Here is a 24661-nt window from a genome sequence, read left to right on the forward strand (position 1 = left end):
CCCTCACTTGCGGGCGAGCGAGCGTCATCCGTGTCTGTGCCACGCGATGCTGTGCCACGCGCCAGTCAGTCAGACTCGGGGCCTGGAGGAGCCGGTGTGCACTGGCCTCTCTTTCCCCTTGTTCCACCTCCTTAGAGACCCTCCCCCTGCAGGAGGGGTGGGGGACCCAGCTGGGGCGGCCTGCAGGTGACAGCCACCGAGACTCCCACTTGCCACGGCCGCGTGGAACAGCTTGCCTGCAGGGTGCGGGCCCGGGGCTGGGACTGGGGGTGGCCCCTCGGAGTTGCCCCACGGGCGTCGTGCCCGCGACAGCAGCTTAGAGCGCCATCTACGATTGTCCCCGTTTTTGACGGGCAGCGTCCCTGCAGCTGACCGCCTTTTCTTTCTGATAAGACGTTAGCTCGCGGTGGAAAACCGGCGCGACAGATGAAGCCAAGGTGATCGCTCTTCTGGACTCACGACGCTCCTCTTCCCCTTAACCTCCCTGAGCCTGTTGTGGTTTCGGGAGAGGAAACGGCCGCTGGGCTGACTAACGGGCAGGGTCCCTCTGTCCTCCGTGAGCCCCTGCTGGGGGTCAGACGCTGTAGGAAGGAAAAGGAAGCTGTCCCTCGGCCACACGGCTTCCCCAGGGCTGTCCTGTCGCGCCATTTTGTTCCATGTCTGCGTGTTTACGGTCCACCCCTTGGCCCGCTGCTCTCGGTGGGGTCCCTCCCCACTGCCTCACCGGCTCCTGTCCCCGTGCTCACGCCTCTCATGCCCGGGCCACCATGCCGGCCATGGCTCCTGTCCCCGCAGTGCCCACACGACAGATGTGCTCCTGTCTTGCAGGGAGAGTCCAGCTCATGAGGGCGGTTATGATGGGTGGTCACTCCCCATGCTCCTTCCCAGGTCATTGTCCCCTAACGGCCCCCTCCGTCCGTGCGCCTGCTCACGCGGGAGGTCCTGGGCATGGAACCAGGTGGCCCCGAGCGCAGGCGGGCCTGTGAGGGGCACCTTGTCTGTCACACCGGAGGGGACGCATTACTCAGGAGTTTGGCCTTCACCTGTGGCAACGGGAAGCCGGTGGGACAGCATAACAGGGCTGTTTGGGGATAGGACACCCCACGGGGCCCTGTGGCGCTTGGCTGTGAGTGGGGGCGGGTGCAGCCGGCGGAGGCAGGGGGCTCGCGGAGATTGTTAGGACAGCGGCGGGCGCGGGCGTGACCGAAGCGTGGCGAGGGGTGAGGGAGCGGGCAGACCCAGCCGTCGGTGGGGTGCGGATGTGGATTTCTGGCTTCTGAGATGGGCGGCCGGAGAAACGCACAGTCAGGGTGCAGAATGGCGGCGTCGGAAAAGGTTGGAGGAAGAAGGTACTGGAGTGTGTTGTGGGGGGTGAGGCGCGTCCAGATGCGGATGCCCGGCCCGTGCTCGGCTGTGCGGCGTGGCTGGAGGGCAGGGGTGCAGATCGTGATCGGGAACCCGTCAGCCCAAAGGGCGCGATGGCCAAGATCCAGGAGGACGCCGAGGACCGCCGTGTGAGAGGCGGCCAGGGGAGGGCGGTAAGGGGGGGGAGTCTGCCCCGCAGGGGGGAGGGCAGAGATGGGGGTGGCCGGTGGTCAGCACAGGAGACAAAGACACGAAGGCCAGAGGCACTGGGTCCCCCCACACAGCATCAACGTCCCCGGTCACCTCAGGGTGAGCACTGTCTGTGGGGTGAGACCACCGAGCAGCGGGCGAGGGGGTGAACCGTAAAACACGCAGACGTGGGACAAAACGGCGTGGACAGGGCAGCCCTGGGGAGGCCGTGCGGCCACGGGACGGTTTCCTTTTCCAGCAGGCCCTCCCCTCTCCGGCTGGTGGGTAGGAGGGGCTCCTTGGTAGAGTGGCTCAGGGGGAGGGGACACATGGGACCCCCGGCAGGGGCAGTCCCCACTTGGGGGAAGAGCTGAGGGCCCCGGCAGGGGCGTGTGGGAGCCGGGAGCTCTGGGCAGCTTGTGGTTCCTTTCACAAGACAAAATTCTATTTCAAAAATCTCAGTGTTACTTTTCACTTGCGTGCGACTAAAATCTAGACGGTCTTCACCTCTGATGCCGGTTTACGACAAAACACCACCTGGCAGAGCTCGTGCCTGGCATTACCTTGGCTTCGCGGCTCCCGCCCTCCTGGAGGCAGGTGCCTTCCCAAGGTGCTGCTAACGGGGCCGTCCTCACGTCGTGCAGCCAAGGGCGTCTGAGCACAGGTCTCTGAAGTTCACACTCTTCTCTGGATTGAGCCGGTGCCGTGCGAGAACACGCTTGGAAAATGCGCAGATCACAGGTGCCACGTCTGAGACTCATGGGATGTGGTGTTTTCCAGGCTGATGATACCTCTTTTAATATAAAAATTCAGCGTGGGGCGCCTGGGTGGCTCAGTGGGTTGAGCGTCCGACTCTCGATTCTGGCTCAGGTCATGATCTCACGGTTCATGGGTTCGAGCATCGGGTTCCACACTGCTTGGGATTCTGTCTCTCCGTCTTTCTCTGCCCCTCCCCTGCTTGCACGAGCTCTCTCTCTCGCTCTCTCTAAATAAGTAAATAAATAAACTCAAGGAAAAAAGCTGTGTTTTTAAAAAGCATTCAGCAATTGCCTAGTGATCCAGTCAATATAAATAGCCAACGTGTACTAATCAGACGCCAACATTTTATGAAAAAGGAGAGTATTGTGAATTTACTCAGTGAGTACCCACATTAGCCATTTCTGTTTGCCTCTGTTTTATACGATTTGGTGACCACAGATAAATGCTCTTTTTTTTTTTTTTTTTTAAACAATCTGGTTTTTGCATGGTTGTTAACGCTATTCAGTTGCCTTTGTATTCTAGAAAACACATACCATATTATTAATGACAACGTATTGCTTCCTTACGATATTAGTTATCTACTCTGCACAATTATTTCTCATGCAGAGTTTGGTTGAGAAGCTGGTGGCCCCGGCAGGTGGGAGAGCCTCTGTGATTCATGGAACGGAGTTCACATCAGCAGGTGTTTCCAACCTGAGCTGGCTGCTGAGAGGACTCTTCTCCTTTGTGAGCTGGTGGGTGCTGGGCTTCTCGGTTAAACCACTCACCCTAAGGTCTGGGGTTGGCTAAGGGCAGCTTAGGGCGATCGATACCTACATTTTAACACGAGCTGTTCTTTTATGCTGACAAGGGGCCTTCCGGTGACTTCTGCGTTGTTCCCCAGGTGCCCTGAGGAGGGCGTGCGTGCACTCCATGGTCCTGTGATGTCCTCCGCATAGAGGGGAGTGCTCTGTGCACCTGCTATGTCTAGGGGTCTTTGGAAGGAGTCAGCCCGTAATAGGAGAGAGAAATGACTATTATAAACTGCTGTTGGACATCAGGGCTTTGGAAAAGTAAGAGAAAAAATGACCTGCTGGTTTAAGCAGGGCACACATGAGGCTCGGGGGACAGGCATGGTCAGCACATGCCAGAACCAGCAAAGAGATGCCCTTCTTTATTCTTCTGGGACAAGAGAGTTGACTGGCTTTTTTCCAGAACAGAAGGCGGATGCATTCAGGAATCCCAGCTTTTTGGAGAAAGAACAAAGTGGCTCTTTTAAAATGACATTTAATTTTAGGGGCACCTGGGTGGCTCGGTCGGCTAAGCGTCTGACTTCAGCTCAGGTCATGATCTCACAGCTCATAAGTTCGAGCCCCACATCCGGCTCTGGGCTGACAGCTCAGAGTCTGGAACCTGCTTGGGATTCTGTGTCTCCCTCTTTCTCTCTGCCCCTCCCCTGCTCACGCACTGTCTCTCTCAAAAATAAATAAACATTAAAAAAAACCCGAAATTCTTTATTTTTCAAATAATGACACAGTTACAGGAAAGTTTTACCATGCAAAGAACTGTTCATTCCTGAAAACAAAGTTGCCAGCCTGAGCCCCTCCTCTCACCCCCCATATGCTCATCAAATGTTCACATGTTTCCCACCAGCCCGGACGAGCTCCCGAGTAGCCATGATCCCCATAGCACCAGTCAGGAGATGGGCACCCACCCACCCCTGAGCCACGGACCCAAATGGAGCTCTGCCTGCTGCCTCGACTGCGTGTTTTCCAGCCGGGGATCCAGGCTGAACAACCTCGGGGTGGCTCGTCATTTTCCCGGAGCCTCTCCTTCGGTCCAGATCAGTTCCGAATCTGTCTTTGATTTGTGACTTGGGCACCTGTGAGGATCAGAACGCCGTCACCTTGGAGGACGCCCCGCGGTGCAGGTTGGGCTCAGGCCCCAGGTCACAGGCAGTGACGCTGTGCTCCTGCCACACCTGCCAGGGACACACCATTTCCCTGTCTCACTGCTCGTGGTGCTTATTTGCTGAAGGTGCTGGCGGCCGGGCTTCCCCTCCGTAAGGTTTCTTCTTTCCTATTTGTAACTAATTAGTAAATCAGATCTTAATGAAGTAAAAATCTTCATTGCTTTGCACATTTGTATTCTTGTGCAGAACATACTGGTTTCTAACGAGATTAGCAGGATTACGTTTTGTTTTATCTTACGATATACCTATATTTGTTTCAAAATTATATTACCAATAATTTTCTGACAATACGATTACTGAGTGAGTTTAGACAAAACCCTTAGGGATACATGTGACAAGCCATGTGAAAAACCTATACAACTAAAACTATAACACGTTGCTGAGGGAAATCAAAGATGATGTGAATGGACGGAGAGATAGATCTTGTTCCTGGGTCGGAAGACTCACTATCGGTAAGATGCCAACTCTCTCCAAGTTGAGCTACGTCTTTAACGCAATTCCAGTCAAAATCTCTGGGTTTTTTTGGTAGAAACGGACAAGCTGGAATTACAAGGGATCTGGAACAACAAAACAGATTGGAGAGAGGAGAACAAAACGCAGAAACTCACACGCCCTCATTTCAGCACTTACTACAAAGCTACAGTCATGGACGCAATGTGATGTCGCTAGAGAGGCGGGCAGACGGGTCGATGGGACACAGTCAAGACTCTAGATGTGGACCCATGGATATGTGGACATTTGCTTTTTGAAAAGCGTTTAAAGACCATTCAGTGAAATAAGGAAAATCTTCTCAATCAACAGCGCTGGAAAAATTGTACATCATGTGCCCCAAACAAGAAAACTTTGACCCATGCCTTTGCACCGTATACAAAAATTAACTCAAAATGGATCAGAGACTTCGATGTAAAAACTGAGACTACAGAACTCCCAGATGAGAACAAGAAAATCTGTATGACCTTCGGGGAAGCAAAGATTTCTCAGACGTGGTACAAAAGCGTGATTTCAAACAGAACAAAGTAAAATACACCCACACGTGCACACACACACACACACACACACACACACACACACACGTTGATAGACTGCGGGAGGAAGGAGGTCACTTCCGGCCCGGCCTCCTGGACGCCAGGGGCCGCGGAAGCTGTGTTGGAGGAAAGCAAAGGCCCAGGGTTTCTCTGTTCAGACGGAGCCATGGGCACGAGCCTGGCAGGGCTGACCCTTCCCAGGGTCTATCCAGGGCTCCCGTGGGGGGCAGGGGAGGGGGCAGAGGGGCTCCCTGGAGGTTGCTCGGAGACACAGACTATAACCGACTCCCTTTTTGGGGAAGGATCTGCTCCCTTTTTGTGCACCCACTTGGATTTCTGGGTCAGAGTCCAAACCCAGGGCAAAGGTAAGAGCAGCGACGAGAGACAGGAATAAGGCCGCCGGGCAGACGCCGTCCTGCTTCCAGGCCTATTCTGTGTCATGGTCTTAATCCCAGGAGAGCCGACTGGCACAAGGCCAACACAGTCGCACTGCGCCGCCTGCTCGGAGAGACCGCCGTCTTCTGCCCCCACTTCTCGCCCTACGGGGGCTGTGGGGGGAGGGACCCGGGGACTGTCGGTCTCCCTGCGGCCAGAGCTGGCTTCCGTGGCTGCCTTCCCTGGCCACACACTGAAGCCCACCCTGGCTAACCCTGCACCTCACTCCTGCCCCCGGCTGGGCACCACATCCTGCCGCTTGTGACGCTGGCCCCTTCTGGCCCGCTGGTCCCTCCGCCCCAGCGGGGCGCTTCTCCTGCCCGTCCACTGCAGGCCGCCTGCCCGCCCTGCCCGGACCCTCACACTGTCCTCTGCAGCCTTCCTGCTCTGCCCGGACCCCAGAAGCATCCCCTGCAGCCTGCCCACCCTGCCCGGACCCCAGAAGCATCTCCTGCAGCCTGCCCGCCTTGCCCGGACCCCCACACCATCCCCTGCAGCCTGCCCGCCCTGCCCAGACCCCAGAAGCGTCCCCTGCAGCCTGCCCACCATGCCTGAACCCCCATACCGTCCCCTGCAGCCTGCCCGCCCTGCCCGGACCCCCACAGCGTCCCCTGCAGCCTGCCCACCATGCCAAACCCCCGCAGCATCCCCTGGAGCCTGCCTGCTCTGCTCGAACCCCCACAGCGTCCCCTGCAGCCTGCCTGCCCTGCCTGGACCCCAGAAGCATCCCCTGCAGCCTGCCCGCGGCCGCACTCCCGCCCCACACTGTGCAGGAGACGCCCTGCTGTCTGCTTCTCACTGTCCCCCTGTGTCTGGAGCAGCTAGGCCGTGGGGGCCTTGGGCCCTTCCCTAGTGGCCACAGGAGCCACAGCTTCCTTCAGTGCTGTGCCCTAGAGCTCCTCCGAGGCCCCGTGGGACTTACGTTAGGACACGTGTTCACTGTGCTACTTGCTTGCCCTTTCCAGGGCCCGGAAAAAGCACCCATGCTTCTGTGGCTATTGACTCCCAGGCTCCTCGGCTGAAAGCAGGAAGGGGTTCGCAGGACGGATAAACCCCCTGTCTGCTGAGACACTGAAAGCTGGTGGGTGGGCCCCAGGTTCCTCTTAGTGAGCTCGGTGCGCACTAAACACAGACTGTGTGTTTCCTTATCACATCACGTGCATCAGAGTTGGTACAAAGACGTTTACACTCTGTGTTGCGGCCGAGTCTGTCCCCACAATATGAAATTAGAAACAGCATAGGCTCTAAATCATTTATGTAAGTGAACCATCAGTACAACGTTGTATCTGATTGCTGGCAATTTATGTGTTTCTAGGGTAAATATATTTTCAGTGCAACGGGAAATGAACAGAAGCATGAGCAATACCTATAAACCTATTTAATGCTTGGCATTATTTTAACTTCTTGATAATATGAAATACCGCTTTTTTTTAAATGTCTCAGGGAAGGGTACGTGAGAATTTTCTGCTGCAGGCCTCATGAATTGACATCAGCCCCTGAGGAGCTGCGGTCACTTCGTTAGAAATTCATCAAATTGTTTGCGTGCGGGTGGTGGGATCCAGAAACCTCCATCAGATGCATGATCACCCGGGATCGTTACTTTTAACTTTCTGAGGACCCTCCACGCTGTTCTCCAGAGCGGCCGCAGCAGTTTGCATTCCCACCAGCAGCGCACGAGGGTCCCCCTCTCTCCGCATCCCCGCCAACACCTGTTTCTCGTGCTGTTGATGTTGGCCGGTCTGACGGGCGTGAGGCGCCAGCTCAGTGTGGTTTTGGTCTGTATCTCCCTGATGGGGAGTGCCGTTGAGCGTCTTCTCACGTGTCTGTCGGCCATTTGTGGGTCTTCCCTGAACAAACGTCTTTTCAGGTCCTCTGCCCACTTTTTCACGGGATTTTCTTGCTGTTGAATTGTTTCTGAAAAGATACGAGCACCCCTGTTTATCGCCAGCATTCTACACGACAGCCGAACTATGGCAACAGCCTAAGTGTCCCCTGATGGACGGGCGGACAAGGTGTGGCACAGATACGGTGGGATATGAAGCAGCACAGAAAGGGAGGCGACTGTGCCATTTACAACAACATGGAGAGACAGGAGCGTATCACGTAAGGCAGACAGAGAAAGGCAAACGCCGTGTCACTCACGGGCGGAACCTTTAACACAAAACAGATGAACAGACGAACAAAAAGCAGAATCAGACCCGCAAACACGGAGAGCAAACGGATGGCTGCCAGGGGCTGGGGGAGGGGGAGGGGCAGAGGGGGACACGGGCCTCCAGTTACGGGGTGGGTGGGTCACGGGATGAAAGGCACAGCACGGGGAATAGAGTGAGTGACACTGTGACAGTGACAGGGGAAGGCTCCCCTTGGTGAGCACAGCGTCACCCATACAGTTGCCCAGTCACGACCTGTGCACCTGAAACCAATGTCACGTGTCTGGCGGCTGGATTAAAAAGTTCAAAAACAGCAGGATTCCCCCCGCCCCGGACGGTGCAGTGCCGCCGCCTGCCACCAGGGGGCAGCCCCGGACCGAGGGCCTGACCCTTGGGCAGGGGCCCGAGACGCCCCTACTCCGCAGCTTATTCGGGTTGCCATTTCTTCCTGGCAAGGAAGCGCGGCACTGGTTTGTTCCTAAATTCACGTGGGGCCGGTGGCGGGCGGGGGGAAGCCAGTCCTCCTGATTCTGTGTCCACGCAGCCCGCCCCCGTGTCGCTCATCACGGAGTTCCGCCTTCGTCCCGAGTCCTCGACGCGCTGTGCCAAGTGTCCCTTGTCCCGACGGCTGTCTTCTGGGCCCCGCGCTCCTCAGCCCGGTCCCTGCCCCGCGTGGGGCTGTGTGGCCCCGCAGCCGGTTCCCGCTTTGGCAGGACGGAGGGGAGCACAGCGGCGTCGTCCCCTGGCAGCCGCCTTCCGAGGCGAGGAAACACCCGCAGAGAGAGCGGACTTGCCCGAGGCTTTGGAAAGCTTTCTGCCGACGGCGGCGCTGCTCCGTGGCCGTGCGTCGGTCACGCTCCGCGTCAGGGGTGCTGCCTGGGTCCTTCCCCGCGTGGTGCGCCCACGCGGTCCCCGGCGGTGTTCCGGGTCCCTGCGCACCCCGGCCGGCGCCCCCTTCTCCGCACACCGGCTCCCCGCCGCTGCCCCGTCTCCCCCAGGGGCCCGCGCCCACCGTGCGGGTCAAGCTCCCTGCCCGGGAGGGCAGACACGCAGGCTCGGGGGCCCAGCTCGCAGGTGGGCAGGGCCGTGCTCCCTCCGAGGCTCCAGGGAGGGTCCGCCCCGCTGCCTCCGGCCCCGCGGGGCCCCGGGTCCCGGCCTGTCGCTCACGGTGCCTCTCCCAGGTGCGCCTGTCTCTGCCCTTCCCGGAGGGACGCCGGGCGCTGGATTCGGGCCCACCTCCTCCAGGGTGGCCCCGTCTTCACCCGGCAGCGTCTGCGCACATAGAGTCGCACTCACAGGCACCGTGCTGGGACCTGGGCACCCCTCTCTGGGGACACCGTTCGCGCCATAACAAGGGAGAGGCTGCGTGCACGCGCTGGCGTGTGTGTCCCTCCCTCGGACTTGGTTTCAGGGTCAGAACCTGGGGAGGCCCTGCAGGAGGAGTCGCCACCTGATGGCGCTGTTGTCCAGGGCTGTGTGGCCGCTCTGGGCCGGTTCCCGCCCCGCCGTCCCTGGGACACTGGTCCGGGGGAGGAACGGCCCCGCCCACCTCCGGCTGTGCGCTCAGCTTCCAGCCACTGGCCGTGGCTGAAAGGCCCGCTTTCCTCCATCTGCTCGGAGCGCCCGGTGCTGCAGACCGTGGCCTCGGTGGGGGCCTGGTGCCCACGCGTCTCCGTGCCGTGGGTGCTGGAGGAGTGACCCGGGGCGGCCCCTCTGTCAGCTCACTGGACACGTGGGCCGGCCAGGGTGCAGGGAGACTTCGGGTCCCCAGGAGCAGCCTGGGTCAGCAGCCTGGGTCAGCAGCCTGGGTCACGGGTTAGGGTTAGGGCTGCAGAAGATGACCGTGTCTGAGGGCACAGCAGCCAGCCGGTCAGAGGCACGCAGGTGCGACCGTGCACACACCTGTGCTCACACACCTGTATCCACGTGCATGCACCCATTTACAACGTCCACGCACGTGCACACACGCGCGCGTGCGGCAGGAGCAGACCCCCGCCTGGGGCACGCTACAGTGTGGACTATCTTGGCCTGAGGCACACCACAGTGCAGCTGCTTCCCTGGGCCAAGGTCTTTAGGCGATGGAGGGAGAGGAGGCCGGGCCCTGGTTCCTGTCCCCACGGCCTGACATGTGTGTCTGGGGTCCTGAGCCCAGGCAAGCATCCTGGAACTCTCCACCGGCCCCCTGGGGCATCCTGAGTCCATGGTGAGGGTTCTGGAATGTTCCACCGGCCCCCTGGCACACTTGCGCCCCTTTCTCGGAGCAGCCGGGTGAACGTCCAGGGCCGACGCGGGCTGCCTGTCGAGGTAACAAAGCCTCATTCACCCCTCGCATTCACTTTTATGGCTGTCGTCGGGTTTCCTGGAGGACGCCGCGGCTTTGATGTGAACGTCTGCTCCCTGAGAGCTCCGTTGATCTGGAGCCACGGCCCGGCGGCTGAGCTCCCGGGGCGTGTGCGGTGGCCGTCCCAGCAGCCTTTATTGCTTTACAGGTGCCTGCAGCCAGATACGCCGGGCACAGCAGGCAGTTATTGATAAGGAGGTTTAATGCCTCCCGAGCTTCCTTCCCGATCCAGGCGGGCCAGGCCCAGATGTGCGCCAACGGGCGGGAGGCCTGGCTCGAAGGGAAGCACCCCCAGCTGCCTGCTGCCCTGAGGGAGCGCCTGTGTGGACTTGTTGCCCCCGGGAGTGCCCATCTCTCCAGCAGCGGGACGTTGTATTTACCCAGAAAGACCAGTATCTGCGGCTCCCCTTTTCATCAGAAAACTAACAGCGTCAGAGAAGATGACTGTTTTTATTCCCAAGTTAGGCCTGTGGTTGAAGGTGTCCCTTCAAGGGAGGCGACTTTAGTTGTGGCTTTAGCTCAGCCCTCGTCACTCAGGCTGAGACGGGCACTGAGGGCTCCCGATGGGGCCCCGAGCCCGAGCTCTGGTTCGCTCGTCCCCGGGAGAAAGGGGTGGGGGCAGCAGGTGCTTTCCTGTCCGCCTCTGTCTGGAGACCCGCTCTGGGGGCAGCGGCTCCCGAGGGCCACTTCGGGGGGGCCCCGTCCCCCGCGGCTCCAGCCGCCTCTTTCTTCGCCTCCGTGTGCCCGAGCGTTTCCCGCCTGCGACGACCCAGGACTAGTTTGCAAAGCAGCTATTTCCCCTTATTTTTGTTATACACTCTGGGACTAAATTAAACACATGGTAGAATGGAAACGACAGAAACCCTATGCTTCGAAACCCACAGTAAATTAGGGGAATTTTTTCATGTGAGAAGTGGTTTAAGTTGTTCCTTCTCACACAGTTGTTCAAGTCTAGGACGCGGTGCGGATTTCCAGGTGGACATGTGGGCAGTCTGCGGGGGGAGGGCTGAGCCACCCGTGCCCGAGTCACAGACGCGGACGCGGGCTGGGAGCCGGGCTGTGGGCCAGCTGTGGAGGCACCGGGAGCCAGGAAGGCCCACCTGCTCTGGGCCCGTGTCCCCGCCTGTGTCCTCACCTGTCCCGGATTGGTGGGCACCGGATGTGGACGGTTATGGGCTCTTTCTCACCCCTGTGGCTCCAGCCCCGGGACACGCGCTCCGTGTTTCCGGAGGTGGCTTCGTGGCCGCTTCCCCCAGAAACTGCTCAGCCCGACGGGAAGGGATAAAGCGACCAGCGGCCCGACGGGGAGGGGGAACCAAACGCAGACCTTCCTAGCAGGGCGCGCTCCAGAGAAGTGGAATTCGGAAGAAACTCGACTCCTTCCCACGACTGCCCATCCTTCCAGCTGCATGGGCTGCCGGCGTCCCACTTCCTGTGGCCTCTGGGACAGCGGCTCGGTCCAGCACAGCTGGGCGGACACGTGATGAGCTGGGTGTGGCATGCAGAGCCAGGGGACAGAGCTGCCAAGGGGGACTCCAGGCCCTGGAACGCCCCAGGGAGTGGACGTCTCCTCCCTCTTCTCCCAGAGGCCGAAGTGGAGAGGGATTTTGTTGCAAGGGGATCCCTGCCGTCTGCGGAAGGTCCCCCCTGCCTCCAGCGCCTCCCCGCCAGCTGGAGAACTACCCCCACGCTGGGGCGGCTTAGCTCTGATTCGGGGGACTTGGGGCACGTCTTTCCTCAGGCCGTTTGTGAGGACAGAAGCCTGGGCGTGTCACTCCTATGTCCTCCTCGGTACGACGTGCCAAACCCGTGCCCTCCCAGGCGGCTGCCGAGATGCCAGCCCATGCGGGGCAACAAGGTCCTCTGAACTCCCGCACTTCCCCAAGTGTCTCAGGTGGGGCCCTCGGAAGAGGTCCGCCCATGCCCCCAACCGGAGCGGCTCGCCCCAACTAGATCTCTTTGCCCCTGCATGTTTATTTTTGGGGTTTCAAAGAATAATGTTTGCACAAAAGACTCTGATGCCAGGACCCTGTGAGTCACTGACCGAAGGGCTCTTGCATCAGAGGAAAGCCTGGGTTGCCCATTCACAGAACCACAGGGCAGGAAGGAACCCCAGACTGACCCTCCGGCCAGCCAAGCAAAGCCACCAGCTTCCCTGGGAGAGCAGACAGGGCCCCACACTCTCCCCTGGCCCAGGCTACCGGTCAAAGCCACGGGTGCTGGGTCAGGCCATGGCGCTCAGGGGCGGGGTCAAGCCAGGTGGATCCGAACGTCGTTGGTGCTGTTGCTTTGTAGTTTTGGGAACTTGGACAATCACCTGACCTCTGGCGGGTTCAGTCTCCTTATCTGGGGAACGAACGTCATAGCCGGTCCTTCACAGCACCGTGCCTCGCAGGTGCGGGGGTGGTAAGGGTGACACCTGCCAGCTGATAGCAACCTCGGGAGGCCCCGAGCAGGAGACCGCAAGCCTGCTTCCTTTCTCCGGTGTCCTGACGCAGACAGCCCCCGGGGGGAGCCTGGAGCAGCCACTTTCCGGAGCCCCCCCCCCCCCCCCCAGGCTCCTGCTGCCCTCTCCTGCTTCGTGGGCTCAGGGCACCTGTGCTTACCCCGAGGCCCATGTGCACCGGGGAGTCTGGGGGACAGGGGTCTCCAGACTCCGTCTTTCTGTAACGGAAGTATGTTCTAAGACGGCATTATTATCTGACGTCTATGTGAGCTTGTGTGCCGAGCAGCAATACAGAAGCCGTGGGGAATTCTCCGCCGAGACTTTCTGCCTCAGGGTCAGAACGAGGGTGTCTTGCTTGAAAACGTCCTGTGGGTGGTTAGAGAGAAGATTCGGTTGTGAATCCGGTGTTGTCTTAAAAGCAGGCTAAACACGGTTCATTTTGAGCTGCCTTTTAAATTTGTAAAGGGTGAGCTGTCCTGGGGTGACGTGACTCAGGCGAGCCCCCGGCGTGACCTGCCTGCCTCACCCGGCCTCCGTCCGTGGCTGGCTCCCTCTACCAGGTGGCATCACTCCTAACAAAGCGACTCTGTGCGAGAGTTTATAGAGTAAGTGATCTTCCCTGCTTTTCAAACCCTGCTGTCCGTGTGTCTATCTGTAAAGTCTTTTTAAAAATGTTTTAATGTTTACTTCGTTTTGAGAGACTGAGAGAGACACAGCATGAGGAGGGGAGGGGCAGAGGGAGAGGGAGACACAGACTCGGGAAGCAGGCTCCAGGCTCCGAGCCCGACACGGGGCTTGAACTCACGAACCGTGAGATCGTGACCTGAGCCCAAGTCGGACGCTCCACCGACTGAGCCACCCAGGCGCCCCATCCCCGTGCGTCTATTTGTAAACATACGTTCGTCAAGTAATGGTGTGCACGCACCGATGATTTACGATATCTAAGCTAATACAGCTTTCTCCTAGGGCCTCATAAAGCCTGACATTTATAATCTTTCTGTAGTTACAATTTAAAAATGAAAGGCTGGTGCCATCACGGTGGTCCTAGCACATGTGCACATGGTTAAATGCATTATTTATGTTTTTTAATAAAGGCATCTCTCGGGGTTTTTTGTTGTTGTTGGTTTTGTGTTTTCATACCGCAAGATGCTAAGTACTCTGTTGAATTTAGTAAAGTACCCATTTAATCCCCAAAGAAAACTCTAAAAGCGTTTGTGTAAAAAGCGGCAAGGGCGTGGGACTGAATGGAGGAACAACTGCCCCAGGCCCCCTGCCTTTCCCTTAGAAGTGTGCAGAGTGCGGAGTCCCTGGTGCGTTTCCGGGAGACCCAGAGACCATGTGTGGCTTCACGCAGGTGGCTTTCCCCACGCTTCCTCAATCCTGGACGGCCGGGAGGCCCCGTGTTCCAGGAGGGCCGGGGGCAGGCCAGTCAAGGTCCCTCAGAACACGTGGGGTTTATGACTCTATGTTCCTGGTGTTCTCTGTTCTTCCCGCCAGACTTCCGTGCAAACTTAAGAGGAAGAAATCAGTGAATTCTTAAATACGATGGGCGCTTAACAAGGCCTTGTTGTGCCCCGGGATCCCACCGCGGAGATACTCACGTGCCCGGCCCGGGCTGCCGTCCAGACACTTCTGACCTCCGGGCCGTCTCACCCGCACGGGCTCGCGGAAACTCAGCATCTGCCTGGCTTTGCCCCTGACGACGCCTCCCCCAGGCTGGGACGATGTCGCGTTGGGGGATGGGGTCCCTGCAGCACTCGGGGGCCGTCCCCTACAGGCCAGGCGGCGGGCTTGCCCTTCCTGGATGGAGGCGTGAGCCCCTCTGTCCCGAAGTCCAGTCTGACGCGCAGGTCGTTGAAACTTCCTCCTGCCCTCGAAGTGACACTTCCTCCTGGTGCAACCGGCCAGGGCTGCCGGATCCCGCCAGGACTCGGGGGGCGAGCACCTCCACTCCATCTCTGACCCCTGGCCATCCGTGGACCCCGGTGCCTCCGTCCCCCTGAGGGCGAGGGCCCCTCCAGGGCCACGAGAGCTTGTGGTGCGCGTCCTCTCAGGCAAGCCCACTGCCCTGTCGCCATCCACCCCCCCCCCCCCTGCCCGGCGGACCGGCGGCGGAACCGGAGGCCACCGCGAGGTGCTCTGCCGCCGCACACCCTCCACGACTCCATCCCGACAGGATGTGATTTGCTCCGACGCCCCTGGAGTGCGGGCGTGTCGCTCAGAAGAGGCAGACGCAGCTCAGCCTCAGCCCAGGCGGCCCCAGCATGTGCGCAGGAGCCCTCGGCGTAAGGCGGCCGCCGGTCTGTAGCTCGTTCGGCAGCACCGTGGCCCCTCCGCCCTCTGGTGCCAGGACCAGCCCGCCCCCCACCTGCACCCCCTGCAGAGCCCCTGGGGACAGAACTGAGCCCTGCTGAGAGCCCCGGTCCCCGCCGACCATGACAAGCCAAGCCTCCTTTCAGAGATCTTTCTGAATGTGCCTGTGACCCACGCCGGGCGATGATAGGCGAAGACAGCTTGCTGGGGGTGATGTACCAGAAGAGGTCCCCTCTGTCCCCTGAATGTTGTCTAATTCTGTGCGATGCAGTGCCCAGGAGAGCCGTCTTGCTGCTGGCCTGATAGACACGGGAACGGGGGCAAAGCCAGTAAATCGAGGGGAGCCGAGTCTGAGTGGCCAGGGCCCCTCCTACCCGTGGGCGTCCTGGTACCTGGGCCACCGGAGTCTCTGGCTTCTGCTGGAACAGACCCGAGGGCTGAGAACAGCACAGGCGAGCTCCCTACAGTCCTGGGGGCCGGGCCTCTGGGACCCGCCTCGCCGGGTGGCCGGCAGTGCCCCCTGGAGGGTCCAGGGGACAGCGTGCGCCCTCCCACCTTTGGAAAGGGGCCGTGGCCCTTCCCCGTCGGCAAAGCCCAACCCTTCCTTCGCCGCCTGGCCAGCACCTTGCCGGCTGTCTCCCGTGATCACGTCTTGTACGGACTCCTGACGTCACAGTCACAGACTGCAGGGCCGTCCAGGATGAAGTCCCCGCCTCGGGACCCCTAGCCCGGTCGCAGCTGCAAAGCCCCACACCTTCACGGTTTCAGGGATCGGGGTGTGGGCACCCTTGGGGTCCTGACTCAGCCTACCGCCCGGGGTCAGCTCCTTCCTCAGTGTCTACACGGAGGCTGTGCGTGGCTGATAATGTCCCACCGCAAACCTTTCGTGTTGATGCTGTGCCCACGGAAAATTCCAGCGGCGCCTTCCCCGCCATTCGCCCAGGATGCGCAAGGCAGGCTCTCCGACCCTGGCCTCGTGCCGCCGGTGCCTCGAGTCCAGGCTGAGCGTGCCCATTTCGCGTTAATTTTTATTTTTACTCGAGTGTAGTCGACACACGATGTTACCTTCGTTACGGGGGCACAGACTGTGACCCAGCAAGTCATGTCACGCTGCGCTCACCACACTGCGGCCGCCCCCGTCACCGCACGACACTGTCACGATACCATCGCTCCGTTCCCCGTGCTGTGCCTTTCATCCCGTGACCCACCCACCCCATAACCGGAGGCCTGTGTCTCCCTCTGCCCTTCCCCCATTTTGCCGTCCCCCACCCCTCCCCTCTGGCAGCCTTCCGTTTGTTCTCCGTATTTACTGGTCTGATTCTGCTTTTTGTTCATTTATTTATTTGTTTTTAAAACTTTTTTTAATGTTTGTTTATTACTTTTAGAGAGAGAGAGAGAGACAGAGCACGAGTGGGGGGAGGGGCAGAGAGAGGGAGACACAGAGTCTGAAGCAGGCTCCAGGCTCCGAGCTGTCAGCACAGAGCCCGACTCGGGGCTCAAACCCACGAACCGCGAGACCGTGACCTGAGCCGAAGTCAGACGCTTAACCGACTGAGCCACCCAGGTGCCCCAAGTTTATTTAAATTTAAAGAGAGAGAAAGAGAGACAGAGAGAGACAGAGCGTGAGTGCGGAAGGGGCAGAGAAAGACGGAGACACAGAATCCGAAGCAGGCTCCGGGCTCCAAGCTGTCAGCATAGAGCCCGATGCGGAGCTCGAACTCGCAGACCGCGAGATCACGACCTGAGCCGAGGTTGGACGCTTCACCAACGGAGCCACCCAGGCGCCCCTATTCATTTGTTTTATTCCAGCATTATCTACAACAGCCAACATATGGAAGCGATCTAAATGTGCACAGACAGACGGACAAGGAACATAGGCTACACACACACGCGCGCGCGCGTGCACATGCCATAGAAAGAATGAGGTCCGCCATCTGCGACGACAGGGATGGTTCTGGAGCGTATTATGCTCGGCGAAATAAGCCAGATCAAGGATTCTCACCTAGAAAGTTACCTGCCTCCGGGGTGTAGACTGGGGGCACTTACGTGACACTGAGTGATATTCACTGGAGGGCGTTTAAAGGGTCAAATAAAGGGGCCACGAATCACTTGCTGTTGTCACACGTGCACCAGACATCCTTGGGTGAACAGGCGGCCTACTGAGCAGGGACTGTGCTCGTAAGTAACAAAGCCAACAAGCGCCCCGACTGGTTTCTTCCGGAGTCTCCATGGGCACCCAGCCTGATGACCACGTATTTTGTAGCATCCCTGCCCATCCCCCTCACTGCCAACCCGTGATGATGGCTGTCACCTGGCAGTTACATAAGGTGACCGTCCCCTCAAGAGATTTTTGCATGGGCACAATAGCACAGGATGGTGAAAATATCAAACGCATGACCAACAGAAAACATGGCCGTCAGTTTTGGCAACGTGCACAAGTTCAAGTAACCGGCAACTGCTGGGTCTACGGAAGAACGGGTGGACGACACCCACTGAAAGTCTGGTCAGTGTTGAGGTGGCCCGGGGGGAAGGCCGTCTGAGCGCCAGGCCCCGCAGGATGAGGCAGCCTCGAGTGTGGACGTCGGGGGGGCATTGGCACGGGGCCCCTTGGACGGCCTGGACGCCGACTCAGCCCCTTCACTCTGTGTGGATTCCCTGGCCCCGAACCTCCCCTCGAAGGAGAGCCAGCCACAAGGGACAGGGTGAGGAGGACCCATCGCTGGGGACGCCCCCAGCCCCCCTGCGGCGGCCACAGCCCTTCCCCGGCCTTGCCTGGCCTCAAGGGAGAGGACTCGCGTCTCCCTTGTCTGCTCTCCCTCCCGCAGCACAAGACCCTAACCCTCACCTGCAGCAGGAGAAGGGGGCCGGCGTGTGGGGTGTGGGGCACACACGTCCCTCCCAGCCTCTGTCCGACCTGAGCTTTCTGTCCGTCAGGGAGGGGAAAATGTGCTTTTCCAAGTCAGAAACCGCTCGAAAATCATGGGTTCTAAGTTACAACAACAACAGTTTAATCCCACTCAGATCTGGGAGGCGTATTCACCCTGCACATATTATAGATATTACAGACTCTCTGCAGGGTCAGTATGTCCCTGGGCAGGACTGCTTCCTGCGTGTCCCCAGCAGGGCTCCGGGGCGGGGCGGCGGGGTCACTCTGGAGGAGCCGGGGCCAGCCCTGGGCACCCGAAGAAACCCCCCAGCCCCCGGCAGCCAGCGTGGACGAACAATGAGTGAATCAGAAATGCATGGCTTAGATTTCCCTTAAAATAAATATATGCTAAAAAATTAGAGGGAAATGAAGTTGGCCAAATGCATTTGGGGTTTTAATCAAACCGAAGGTATGTGGAAAACATGCCGAAACACTCGAGTAACAGGGGCCACAGAGGAGCCACGGACGGTCTGCATCGACGTGGGTGCCTGTGTGCACAGAGGACGCCCGGCTCGGGTCTGAGCTGCCCCCCCGACCCCGGCGCCTCGCCCTGAAGCACAGGAGACAAGTTCATAATTCTAAAGCGGAAATAAACACACCCACGATAAATGTGGTTGTGTTTTCCCCCAGTTTTCCTTTTCGGGGAGGCCCCAGACGATCCTTTGGCAACGTGGCTGATGGTGGGCACGGCTGGCCATCAGGAGGAGGTGGAAGCCGAGTGGCCCACAGACCCGTCGCCGTGGACCTGGGTGAGCGTGGACCCGGTACCACAGATGGGCCAGCTGTAGAATGGGCAGACGTGGTCCCGCAGAACGGACCCCTCGGAGAACATCTCGGGGCCCGCCCCGCGTTTGCCCTTGGATGCGCGGCCGGGCTGTGGGGAACTCCGAGGCCGCGGCCGGCCCCCGGCGCTGCAGGGAGGGCTGGGATTCGGTGCCCCGGCGGCTCTTGGAGCACAGCCCACGCCAGCCCCAGCCGGACCTCCGCTGGCCACTTCGGGGGTCCGGGTGTTTGCAGGGCAGGCTCAAGCGGGGAAGCCAGACCGGTCTCTGGATTCAGGTTTGGGGAGACGAGGACCGTTCTTGTGGGGAAGTCGTCTAAACCCACCCTCCCGGCAAGCAGGAAACAGCTGGCCACAGCTTCAGACCTGAGAGGCGGGTGGGGAGGGCACCGTCCAAGCTGCTGGCGAGGCCCCGAGGCCCGGCCGAGGCGGCGAGGTGGGTGGGCTGGCCCGGCGCGCGGTGTGTCTGGCACGGCCCTCGTGCTTGCTCTCCCCCGTCCTGCCCCCTCTGGAAACCCACAGGGACAAAGGGCCCTGGACCCGGGGGCTCGCCCGTCTGTGAGCGGAGCGCCGCGGTTCTGGGGAGACACCGAGCCCGCGCCCGTGTGCCGGGCAGGGACAGCAGCCCTCTCAGAAACCAGCAGTGTCCTTAGTCCCAGGTCATAAAAGACCCCAAACCCGGCTGCGGCTCTCGGGGCTGCCTGCCAGCCGTTGGCCCGGGTTTCCCGGCGGATTTCTGAGCCTGGATCCTGCGTCCTCGGAGGCTGGCCCGCTGCGGCCTGGCAGTGCCGAGGAGGCTGGTGGGGCCTGGAGCGCACCTGGGCTGATTTACAGCCCCGACTGGGAGCCACGCTGGAGCCACGGCTTTCCTCTCTCTTTCAGGGAGGGTGAGGCCGGGAGAAAAGACGGCTTTGGTTTAAAACCAGGTGAACTTTCTGCATTTCTTTTGTCCCCAGGATCCAGAGGTAGTTCCACGGAGGCGAACGCGTGGTTATGCCAAACCCAGAGAACGGGGGGCACAGACACGGGCCCTGCGCCTTCCTGCCCCGTGGAGAACGGCTTCATGATTGCACGTAAGGGAGCGTTTTCTGTCTGACTTCTCAGGCTTCCCGGAGCAGCACGGCCTCCGGCATTCTTCTGTCTAGTTTTAACCTGTCGTATGTACTTTCCTAAACGACACAACCGCGGGCACATTTCGGCCTCCCACTGACTATAACGCTGTGCACGTCCGAGGTCAGGGCTGGGCATGAGCCGTGCGGATGCCCGGGGCCCGGGGCCCCGTCCCCCCACACCCTCCCGTCTCCGGCACCAGCACATTCCGGGAAGGTGCCCGTGCACCGCAGCCTGAATGCCAACGCGGCCAGGTCCCTGAGCGTTCCTTGTCTAATGCACAGGTTGCTGGTGAGTGCCCCCTGCGTGGCCCCCTGCGTGATGCGGCCTGGCCGCCAGCTGTTGACCGAAGCCTGGGAAGGACATCGGCACCACCCTGCCCTCCCAGAGCCGCCGGGGACAGCGAGGCGAGCAGGCCAGGATCGGGCACCTTCCCGTCGCTCTTGTCTGCGGCTCACAGGGCAGTGGGACCGACAGACCGCCCACTGACGGGCCCGGTGGGCAGGACGCCCCGGGAGGAGGCGGCCTGGCCCCTCGGTCCCGCGGGCTTCTGGTCCGGTTAGTGCCGGCCGTACGGCTGTCTCCGCAGAGGCTCTCAGAGCCTGTGTCCACATCCCTGCGGCCCCTCAGAGCCGTGAGGTCCCCGGCGAAGGCATACGGCAGCCAGGCCTCCTGTGCCTTCACGGGGGACAGTCCTACACTCTCTGCTCCTTGTGTCTGCCTTTCTGGGCGAGATTTCTTTTGAAGAAAGGAATCTGAATCTGAGGCTAAAGAAATGTCTGGAAACCCCTACTTTAGTTTCAGATGGCTGCTGTATACTTACTGGGCTAAAATAAACGCTGTTTGCTCCATTGTGTTTCAGCTGCACATACATCAACTGACCGCTCGGTCCCCCTGACAGTTGCTGGCCTCTGGGGAGGTTGGGTTTGTGCAGCGGCCGCCAGGCCTGGCCACCCCAGGGGCCTGTGTGGCCTCGGGACACTGCCCAGGAAGTGACTTGTGAGTGGAGAAACCCAAGCTTGAAAGCCAATCTAAAATATTACAGACAGAACATGCTGGAACCATGTCCAGGGGTAAATAAAAACCTGGGCACATCCGACTAACCTACTTTTTAGAACACATCCATCACATTCAATCTTTGCTGGCAACACAAATCGAAAACAGGTTTGGTCCCTGCCCTCAAAGTAAGACAGATGAAAATACTATTCTGTTCTTGCAAGTATTTTAATCCCCGATCCTGGTGCGTCTCGAAAGTAAGTTATTGCCGACAATTGCTACACAGTGACATTCTCTCTGGGGAGGCGCTGACAATTGCTACACAGTGACATTCTCTCTGGGGAGGCCTCTTCCCTGCTGGCCTGTGCGCACTGACGGACGTAGCCGGCTTCCCAGTCTACCCCACAGCTGCCGTGTCTGCCTGGGGCTGCCCGTCTGTGGGGGCCGCTGCCCCGGCTGGAGCCCCAGGCCCTGGCCCGGGAGCCCCCGAGAGGCGGGTGGCGGTCCGTAACACCCGCCCCACCCAGTCCGCTTGCCCGGGGCTGGGAGCTCGTGGGACACCTTGCGTCCTGCTCCAGGAGGCTCCGGCGGCACGGGGCTGGCGACTGGAGACAGCCCTTCCTTCCTCCCGCTTGCGCTCACCCTGCACCCCGCGTGTCTCCTGGAGTCACCTCCCAAGGTAACCACTCGCCCCCCCACCCTTGTTTCTGGGTCACCCCCGGCAAAGCCGGCTAAGACACACGGGCTCAGCCAGCCAGGCAAACGTGCGCAGTCCGCGGATCGTGCGGGTGAGCCAGCGGCGTTCCCCGCGGAAGCGCAGGCACCAGGCTCAGCCCCCGCCCGTGGGTGGCGGACGCGCAGCTCCCCGCGGAGGCCGTCGCCAGCACCGCTCATGGGGCTGGACGCCGTGTCCCGCCTCAGAGCGGACTCCGGAGCGGCACGGAGTGGCAGAGGGCAGCGGCCCCGGGCGCTCCCTCCGGCACTGCTGGGTGGAGTCACATGCTGGCCACTGTCCAGGCTGGAGGGTTTCAGGGCGTTCCCGCAGCCCCTCGCCTGGCCTGGGGGGGGGGGGGTCCCGCTCCTGCTCCCGGAAGCCTTCCTCCCCTGCGTCTGGGGAGAGCGCTCCCAGCATCAGCTAGAGGGCCCAGGTCTCTGTGCCATCACGCCCATGGAGGTCTCCAGGACAAGATCTGGGCCGATACCCCCGATGCAGGAAACCGACCAGAGACTACCCCGTCCCGGCCCAACCAGGCCCCTCACCGTGGGGCCGGAAATTAAAGACGATCGTCACCTTCCCTTTGACGAGCAACCTGCTGTCTGATGACAAAAGCAATGCAGTCCTTTTCTGTAAGAAAAGGAGAAGTTAATACAGGGCGGGAAGGATAGAAGGAAGAAAAGGAGGAGGGGGGAGAAGAGGGAGGAGGGAGAAGCGGGAGGAGGGAGAAGAGGGAGGAAGGAGAAGAAGGGGCAGGGAGAAGAGGGAGGAGGGAGAAGAGGGAGGAGGGAGAAGAGGGAGGAGGGAGAAGAGGGAGGAGGGAGAAGAGGGAGGAGGGAGAAGAGGGGGCAGGGAGGAGGGAGAAGATGGAGGAGGGAAAAGAAAGGGAGAGAAGAGGGATGAGGGAGAAGAGGGAGGAGGGAGGAGGGAGAAGAGGGAGGAAGGAGAAGAAGGGGCAGGGAGGAGGGAGAAGATGGAGGAGGGAAAAGAAAGGGAGAGAAGAGGGATGAGGGAGAAGAGGGAGGAGGGAGGAGGGAGAAGAGGGAGGAAGGAGAAGAAGGGGCAGGGAGGAGGGAGAAGATGGAGGAAGGAGAAGAAGGGGCAGGGAGGAGGGAGAAGATGGAGGAGGGAAAAGAAGGGGGGAGAAGAGGGAGGAGGGAGAAGAGGGAGGAGGGAGAAGAGGGGGCAGGGAGGAGGGAGGCCCTTCCATAATATGACACCTGAGACTTGAAGTTTATCCCTTTTGCTACAACTCACACGTGCACACATGCACACACTTGCACACACATGCAAACATACACTCACACATGCATGCACACAACACACACAAGAACACAGGTGCATGCACACACTAACACATGCACACACGCAGCACACATGCACACACATGCTCACACAGCACAAATGCACACATGCATAGACACATGTGCACACGTGTTCACATGCACGCGTGCAGAACAAAGCACACACACTCACATTCACACGTGTACGTGCAGGCTCACACGTGCACACACATACGCACACACACGTGCAGGTGCAGCACGCTGGAGAGGCACTGCACTCACGTGTCATGGTCCCCTGGGCTGAACTGAGGGGTCAGAGTAAAGAGCACTTTGGGCTCCGGGGCTCGTTTTGAAGCTGGGCTGGAATTAAGCGAATAGTGAGAACCCGAAGTGTCGAGAGATGAGAAACGTGAGGAAAGCACGCAGGGTTGCACCGGACCCGTGCTCGCGGTGAGCTGTGGGCGCGGACACGCGGGTGTGCAGTGTAAACACGCCTAACACAACGGCATGGAGAACACCCTTTTTCTCATCGCGGTTTGAACATTTCTCTGCGCTGCGTGTGGGGGGATTTGTGGAGCCAGTCCCCTGTCGTGCAGGGCAGCAGGAGTTTTCTCCGGTAAGCAGAGCTCTGAGCTTCCGTGAGGGCCTTCCCAGTGAACCACTGTGCTTTCTCTGGCCGTTTCCTCGGCCGCTCGTTCACAGCCTTCCTGTGTGGTGGCGTCGTGGCACGGGCCCAGGAGGTGCATTTCAGACGCGCGTGGTCCGGCGACGCTTTGGGAAGCGGCGATGTCCCGGCATCTCCTGCCTACCGCACACCTTCTCCGCTGCCGTCCTGTCCCCCTGCCGGCGGTCCCCTGGGCTCCTGTGATGACGGGGACCAGCGTGTACAGGGGCTTCAGAACGGAGCAGGGTGTCCCTTGGTCCAGGGAGCACCACGTGGAACTGAAGGCAAAGGGCTCGATGAGGCAGCTTCCCCGAGCTGAGCTTCTGGACGGGCGGGGGGCGGAACCGAGACAGCAGCAACCCAGGGTAGCTCCGAGACGGAGCTTAGTGTGTTTTTCTGTGTGCGTGTGCCTGAGTGTGCATGTGTGTGAGTGTGTACACATGCACACGTGTCAGGGTGTGCACGAGTATGATTGAGTGTGGCCATATGCCTGGGTATGGGAGCATTGTGTACATGAGTGTGTGCATGTGTGTGCACCTGTGTGAAGATGTGAGTGTGCATGAGCCTGTGTGTGCATGTGTGAGGATATGCCCGAGTGTGAGTATGTGCATGAGTATGTGTGAGTGTGCACGTGTGCCTGGTGCATGTGTGTGCACGAGTGTGCACAAATGTGTGCACCTGTGTGAAGATGTGAGTGTGTAAGCCTGTGTGTGCATGTGCGTGTGCATGTGTGAGGATATGCCTGAGTGTGAGTATGTGCATGAGTATGTGTGAGTGTGCACGTGTGCCTGGTGCATGTGTGTGCACTAGTGTGAGCATGTGTGTGCACGAGTGTGAAGATGTGAGTGTCCGTGTGTGTGTGTGGGGGGGTGAGCTCTGCACCTCGGGAACGTCCAGGCGGCTCTCGGCAAGGTGAGTAGTCAAGACTTCCGTGGGGAAGTTGGAACCGGGAACACATTTGCCACATTTATCATCTCCCTCGCTCATTGCAGACTTCCGGTTTAGGGCCAAAAATGGACTTTTTTGATGTTTTGTGTTTGTTCACACTGGGCAAATCACAAGCTCCTGCTTTCAAGAGAAAAGGATTAAAAGGCCATTAAAAGGCTCTTTGACATTAAAGAGCTTTAGTATTTCGAGGAGGTAAATGCAGATAAATCGGAATCAGACGCGAGGCTTCGGCCAGATCCGCCACACTAGACGCGCAAGGGCCGA

General features: G+C 59.6%; 1 long non-coding RNA gene across 1 annotated transcript in view; it reads left to right on the forward strand.

The window, feature by feature from the left end:
* LOC132667861 (uncharacterized) overlaps nt 1-20591 on the forward strand; it is a 43558-nt gene extending 22967 nt beyond the window's left edge. Inside the window, exons 2-3 of the long non-coding RNA XR_009605415.3 lie at nt 19638-19754; nt 20076-20591. This is a non-coding gene — a long non-coding RNA (uncharacterized LOC132667861). The remainder of the gene's footprint in view (nt 1-19637; nt 19755-20075) is intronic.
* Nucleotides 20592-24661: the final 4070 nt, after the last annotated feature.

This window comes from Panthera onca, chromosome B2, assembly GCF_046562875.1.
Source record: "Panthera onca isolate mPanOnc1 chromosome B2, mPanOnc1 haplotype 2, whole genome shotgun sequence".
Taxonomy (NCBI): Eukaryota; Metazoa; Chordata; class Mammalia; order Carnivora; family Felidae; genus Panthera; species Panthera onca.